Source organism: Bombyx mandarina, chromosome 08 (assembly GCF_030267445.1).
Source record: "Bombyx mandarina strain Sakado chromosome 08, ASM3026744v2".
Classification (NCBI taxonomy): Eukaryota; Metazoa; Arthropoda; class Insecta; order Lepidoptera; family Bombycidae; genus Bombyx; species Bombyx mandarina.
The window spans coordinates 11865668-11873300 of NC_143215.1; the positions used below are offsets into that span (position 1 = coordinate 11865668).

General features: G+C 37.2%; 1 long non-coding RNA gene across 1 annotated transcript; it reads left to right on the top strand.

The window, feature by feature from the left end:
* The first annotated feature begins 695 nt into the window (after positions 1-695).
* LOC149502569 (uncharacterized) lies at positions 696-1436 on the top strand. Its single transcript, XR_016323500.1, has 2 exons — positions 696-892; positions 1139-1436. It is a non-coding gene; the product is annotated as an uncharacterized LOC149502569 (long non-coding RNA).
* Positions 1437-7633: the final 6197 nt, after the last annotated feature.

The window sequence follows — 7633 nt, forward strand, 5'->3', positions numbered from 1 at the left end:
TACTGAATGACGACCGCGACTGCTCTGACAAGAGCGTTACAACAAAGGAAAGGAAACCAGAGTCCTGGGTCAACTGGGTCTATTGAGGCATTGTGTTCAAATAACATAGTTATTGAATTTTACCATCGCACCACACGTACAGAGTTCAACCTAAGTTTGAAACATTATTTTGTCACTTATCATCCAGTTTGAAATGAACTCCTGTTCACGGTGTTCCCCGAATTCTTCTCGAAAGGTTTTAAGCAAGATTAGTGAAGGCAGCGATTTTAATTTACTCCTGATATCGCTGCGCGCATGAACATAGTTAATGACATACCGTCCTCTAACAGAAGTCCTGACGGGACTTCGGTTAACGAATAGACTCTTCTTCTTTGTTTCCACCTTATCCCACTAGGTCGGGTCGGCACAGTGAATTTTTCTATTCTATTCTTTAAGCCCTATTTCTCTCATATCGTCCACACACTCCAAGCATGTCTTCTACGCTCGACCTCTTCCCCCTTTAAGTTAAGTTTGTAACGGCTATAACTTGTAACGTAATGTTACAACTGAAATCGTCTGCAAAATAAAAAGATAAAAAAAAAAACCTTAAAACAAAAGTATTTATGTTCAAAGCAGTTATTTTATCGACTGTACCGCTGAGGTGAGAACAATAGTTCCCACCTCCCCCCGAGACGTAGGTTCGGCTGGCGCAGACACTGCGCAGCCGCCGGCAGTCGTCACTAGACTTCCTTATTAGTCTTACGTTTGTATTCGAGTTCAGTTAAAGTTCGTTTTCAAACCTAGACGACTTACCTACAAATAATTTATTTAAAAAATATATTTAGTACAGCAATATCGTGTGCTGTTTAATATTAACACGATTAAAATAACCGGATTCGACCCCGCTTTTAGGGTGAGTTGGAAATGGCATATTATTTTTTAACGCATTACTTCTTTTTTATTTTTTGCTAATCATGCACAGCTATACTTCACTTGTTTTATTGCTTTAATTTTTTTTATTGTGCATTTACTCCGTTCTGGTTGACCACTACCACGATAATCTCGCCACAAGATGTGGGTACCTTGCTCGAGTTCTCGTTGGTCAACCAGATCGGAAGGTAGATAAACCAGTTTGTGAAATTGGTCTTATCGCTTCCAGGGTTCATGCCTAGCTGCTTTTTCACGCTTCTTGCTTATTGCTTCACCCGATAACTGCGTCTGTGCTGAAAAGGTCATCTCCGCCCAGTAACCCGTACCCTGGTGATCTAGTCAGCCCAGGAAACCTCCAGGAGTCCAGACGTGGTGCTTCAGCGGGTCAACCCACGTCCGTTGGCTGCCGGAATTCAGGAGGGTAACCTACAGAGGGAGAGTCAGATCGGCCGTACAACCACGCCCTACAAATTTGTGTGCTCAACTGCCTGTTTTTTTTTTTGTAATATATATTTTTTTTACTGAGATACTAGTGTTTTGTTTTTTTTTCTAAGGGAAAGACTATGCAGTTGTCGCAAACTAACTATTTTTGTAACGGCTTAAAGCGGTTTTTGTTGAATCTTAAGGATTTGAAACGACAGTAATACAATGCGATGTTCAGCTGGGCTACCTGTAACGGCACTCCCGGGAGTAGATCGAGAGAGAACTTACATCGACAAAACTCTATGGGCTTTGGTAGCGTTCGAACAACTGACCGGTGTTCCATCGCTAAAGGCTAAATACAAAGGTGGCCGCCAGGAAGTTAATGCCTTATAATTCTGCAGATCTTAATTTTACGATGATATTTCTTCATTACGTTTAAAGATTTAATGGGCGATGCCGCGATGGTTACTGCCGATGACCAGACGGACCGTTAATTCATCCGCCAATAAAAACCTCTGTCACAAACGTTAATTATACCAGATTTCTAATATTAAATGTAAACATGTGACAAAAATTTCGTTAATGAATGTTAATGAATTAACTAGTGAATCAATTATGATGTTATAATAAGTTAAAAGCGTGGGAAAACGGTTGTATGTTTGTGTTTTAGATGATATTTTTTCTTTATTAATTAATGTTTATTGGTTTTAGGTGAAGGTTGCGCGTTTTATGAGTATCATGGTATTTATTGGATATAAAAATTAAAACACTCGTATTCGAAGACGTCACCTGAAAACTCCATCAAATATGTACAATCAACCAAATTCAAGGAGATCAGTATTCTTAAGGTGCTAATACCTCCATTTGGAGTTTACTCACCATTTTTCTTTACTCAAAGTCCAATATAAAGTGTAAAATCTAAGATGTACAATTTTAAGGGATGAAAGTGTATTCAACACTTTTGCCTTTAGCAGTAGTAGTAGTACGTATGATTTTTGAGTTGTTCGCTTACGTTGCGAGAAAGAAGGTTGACTATTTCGAAATGCTGGTCATTACCGGCAAAGTGGAAGAAAAGAGGCTGAGGGAGCGTAGTCCCATGTTCTAGTCCTATCAAATTAAAAGGATATTGGACAGTGTCGCTATACTGCGCAGAGTACAGGAATGAATGTGGGAGCATAGTTCAAAAAAAATGCTCCGTAAAGGTCACGACCCACTGAGGAACACGATGCGAGGTGAAAGACTGATAGTTGATATCTAGCTACGAGGAATGCCTTGATGAAAACTTAGAGTTACAACTAAAGATGCTGACTTCGAGGATATCTCGAGGCGACATTTAAATTATCGATTTTCATTATCGGCCTTTAGAATCACGACGCCGCGACGCATCGAATAAAAGCAGGACCGGAATTCGGAATGTAAATAAATCTCGGTGTTTGACGTTTGACGTCGTTACGTGTTGACATAATTGTTTTGTGACCGCAACTGTGCCCGAATACCAAAACAAATTGCCCAAAAACAACAAACAACTGTGATGTAACGAGATCATTAAACAATTGAAATGCTTACAAATAAACCCTTCTGGTATTTGTTTAATTTGTTTTTTTTTTTAATTATTAGAACTAGATTGGATCAACATATTAACATTACGAAAATATGGAATATACATTTAGTATAATCTACATATATCTATAACTATATATATAAAAATGAATTGCTGTTCGTTAGGCTCGCTAAAACTCGAGAACAGCTGGACCGATTTGGCTAATTTTGGTCTTGAATTATTTGTGGAAGTCCAGGGAAGGTTTAAAAGGTAGATAAATATGAAATAAAGTTTAGGTCTTTAATTTATCGATTGAGGCAGTACGAAGTCTGCCGGGTCAGCTAGTAGATCATAAATTTGAAATCGAAAATGTTTATACATATATTCAAAGCTTTTAGCGATTTTCTTTTTTTTTCTCTTTTTAAATTTGAAAGCTTCGTGAGTTTTACAGTAAGCATTATTAGCACGAGTGCTAAAATAGGATTTAACCGCAAAAATTTGGAACTGAGGCTACCCATCTTACAAACATTCCAAACTCAATGCTCGGCAGATTTCTTTCACCGCCAATGACCAAAAACACTGAACCCCGAACAAACTCTTAGTATATTTTTAAATAGATTATCACAAAGACGATTCTACTTATGCACGACTTTATTTAAAACTCATAATAACCACTTGAATCTGATTTGATCGGTAAAAAAAGCACGATTAAGCTCCGAGCACCGTATTATCGTAGGTCGAAAGCTTTAAACGAACGAACAGCTTACGGCTAGGATACATAAGGGATAACACACGGCGCGACAAATGTCTTCATTATTCTGCCCACGCGACTTACTGGTTCTAAGCGTCATAGAGTATTCACAATTGAATATCGATTTATTATTCATGTGTTAAAAGTGTGATAGTACTGAATTGTATTTTGTGATTTTAATAACTATGGCACGTGACCCGTCGAAATCCTGACAACTTGGAAAAACTAATAGTTGTAGTTCACGTGGAAGGAAAGAGAAGTCGAGGAAGATTGCCAACCAGGTGGATGGACATTGTCAAGGACGCCACAAGCACCAGCGTCCCAATGTATTGTATATGGTACACCGCAACATACCTGCTATATTTTTTATATTTTACAGAATTTCTGTAAATTAAACGGTTGTCTGGAAGAGATCGCTTTTAGCGATAAGACCGCCTATTGTACATATGTGCTTTTTGACTGTTTTTTTTAAATGTAAATTGTGTTGGTGTGCAATAAAGTGTATTCTCTCTCTCTCTCTCTCTCTCTCTAAGAATCGTAAAAAAATCATTTAACATGAAAATACCATTGTGAAACCGTAGACGAATTAAAAGTCTTATGCAAAACGAGAGCAGAACCAGCAAATTCTAATCTATATCTATTAGTCTGTGATTAGGTCAGGGTCGCGAGCATCGTAATACTGCAATTTAAAGCACTCATCTAAAATTTAGAAATACCCATTTGTTATTTAATTACACAATTAATCTAATCTTCGAAAGCATATTCGAATCTTTGAATTCAAATAGTAATTAATATCACATTATATTATTTTCGTAGTGACTTGACCCTGGGTTTTAGTAAAAAATAATTATGCGTGTATAATAATTATGTATAATGCAAGTTTTTCATTGTGAACGAACTCAACATTAAATACAATATTTTTTATTACTTCATTCAGTGCAGTATCCATAAATTCCCTTTAAGCATACCAAATAACTATGCATTAAATATTTTTTTTTATTTTTTTATTATGACATTAAATAATACATACATAATACATACATGCGCTGGTCGGGTCAGATACGCTCCACTCTCAATAGTTCAGTCCACGTTGCTATCATACACACAGCCGAGGACAGGCAGGAATGGCACAAGATAATACAGGAGAAAGTTATTAGAGGAGGCCACGACCCTCAGCACTGAGGATTTTCGACGCAAGGAGGAGGAATACACACATACATAGATACATACATACCATACATACATAAACAAAAATATGGCATTAAATATGACGTATTTTAACTACAAAAAAAAAAGAAGACGTCATCAAGTAACTTTTGTTGTCGTGAGAGTCTTATCTGCGTCGTGTAATCTGTGACCAGGTCACGCCCAGGGCTGTCATCCGCCCACACGGCGCAGGACCCAAAGGTTACACACCTATAACATATTTACTCTGCGCAACAATGCTCAAACGATGATGGAGCGCAGGCGATGTGACAACCGAGGTTGTTCAACTCTGATTTATGATCTATCGATACTCGTGTCCTATTCAAATCAGCACTGGGGGCTAATTGTCATACGTGTTAGTTAGCGTGATCGCTTTCATTTTGACACTTCACGTTACGTCATTGTTAAAATGGTCACATGTACCAGGAGGATGTTAAAAATAAAATTTTCCTGTGTTAATCCTGATTTTTTTTAATGCTATTGTAGGCATACGGTCTACCTGATGGTAAGTGGTTACCGTCGCCCATGGACTTCAGCAATGCCAGGAGCAGAGCCAAGCCGCTGCCTACCGTAAATTATTATTGATATTTTGCAGTAGGTATTTAAATAATTTTCTGGGGGAATATATGAGGAATAATTTAGTGTAGAATCATGTGGGTATGGATTTTTAAAAATATGCCAGTAAATTTAATGTCACGACGGTTGCTTTTTGGAGTAAAAGTTTTATGTCTACGTGTTATTAATTAAAATATGTTCGTAATTATTTATAAAATCAAAAACGATCCCTGTTACAATTGGATTTAATAATTAAGTCCACGCCATCGCGAGGTGACGGCTGGCTTGCTGATATCACTGATGCCCTGTTTTATTTATGGATAATCAAATTGATATAGTTACGGGAAATTGTAAATATGAAGACTTCAAACGTATAATTTTCATAAGAAAGATCTAGTAACTAAGTAGAGGGTAATAAGATCATGGTATTTTTTTATGCGCTGTGTATGTTTCTTTCTTTCGTTGCAAATCTATGGTTATTAAAGTAACATAATAAAAAAAAACCATTATTTGGTTTCAATGTTTTTTGTTGTTGTATTGTAGTCATTTTTGTCAATACAAATGATATTATTTGTTGAATGTCAAAATAAGTTATCTCTAAGACTGAGGCCTCTGAAAAACTTAACAATTCTAGAGAAGGGTCGGTGAAGTAAGCTTAGCGGGCTTATTCTCTTTAAGCCGTTTGATATGTATATATGTATTTTTTAACGGTATTTATTGTACGTAATTTTACCTACTTTAAGATTGACAATACAATAATTTTCTAACTTCGCTCTAACATCCTGAATACTAATATCAAGAGAATAAAAAATAAATTAAATTAATTTTTGTTTCAGTTTGTATTTTTTTCTGTATTTTTAGTTTTTAGGCTACGACTATATATATTGTATAAATTAAAGTACTAATTTAGCACTATGGCATGAGCCCGTTGAAACTAGGTTTAACGGGCATTAGCTTTACGGTGGCCAATGGTCTGGAATTGCCATTATCCACGGGCAGCGGCTACTTCTTAGAACCTAAGCGGATACTTCATTTAAAAGCCAGTGTGCCTTCAACAGCTTCAAACAAAATGAAAAGAAGAGAAATGACAGGCATACAAATAGGTATTATTTCTGCATGTAGTCCCCATAGACAAAATCCACTGAGTTTCTGGCCTGATTTTCTCAGTAGGCCGCGATACCGATTCTATGATAGATTCTGCGAAGCAGTTTCTGCTGGGGCCGGTGTTAGCAAAATCTTTTAGGTTGATCTTATAGGTTGAGTGTTGCATCGTTTGAGTCCGCCATTGTAGGCACCACAACCTTACCTATTTCTCCTGCGAATTCACGTGACGATATCAAGTGGTCCGTGCTATTTTTCTCCCGACTATGCATTAAAAAATCATCAGAAAAAATTCACAAAACAAAAACCAAATGTGCAACAAATCGTTTTCATATGGTCCAAATTTAAACGCGAGCGTATTAGCTAAATCAATTGTCCGGAACCAGTATTCATCGCTCGAATTACAACACACTTTCCCGTAGCGCTTCACGGGTATACGTTAGGCTTTACGCATCGCCACGATAAATTAAAGCCACCAACTCACCCACACTGTCGAGGCTGCAACAATGGTTAGACTTATCATCAATCTATGGCCCCGAAGACTGTGCCAGTAACACATCATAGCAAGGTCCAAAGCCGATCGCTTTCCGGACCGGATTAGAATCCGAAATGTCACTTGGCTTTGACATTTTTATGCCAGGATGACATTTTGATGGTCTTACGGAGCGCGAGATACTATCGGAGCAATTAAATATTAATTTATTTTCGGCTCGTGGGATTACAATGCGGGGGTACGAGTAGCGTCAGGTAAATAATAAATGAGGTCGTTCTTCGATCATGCGATCGAGTCGTCGTATCGGTTTAAGATGGAACCACCGATTGAAGCACTTGATGCCCTTCTAATATATCTCCAGAATGGATTGACAATGTACTATGTGTGGTATGGTTTTATGTTTTATCGGCGATATCTATCTTATTTGGACGCTACGACTGCGTACCATACCGATTTTATTGCAATCAGGATTTTCCATTTCTATAATTACTAACAGTATCACTACATGATACAAAACAAAGTCGCTTTCTCTGTCCCTATATCCCTATGTATGCTTAAATATTTAAAACTGCGCAACGGATTTTGATGCGTTTTTTTTAATAGATAGAGTGATTGAAGAGGAAGGTTTATATGTATAATAACATCCATTAAATAG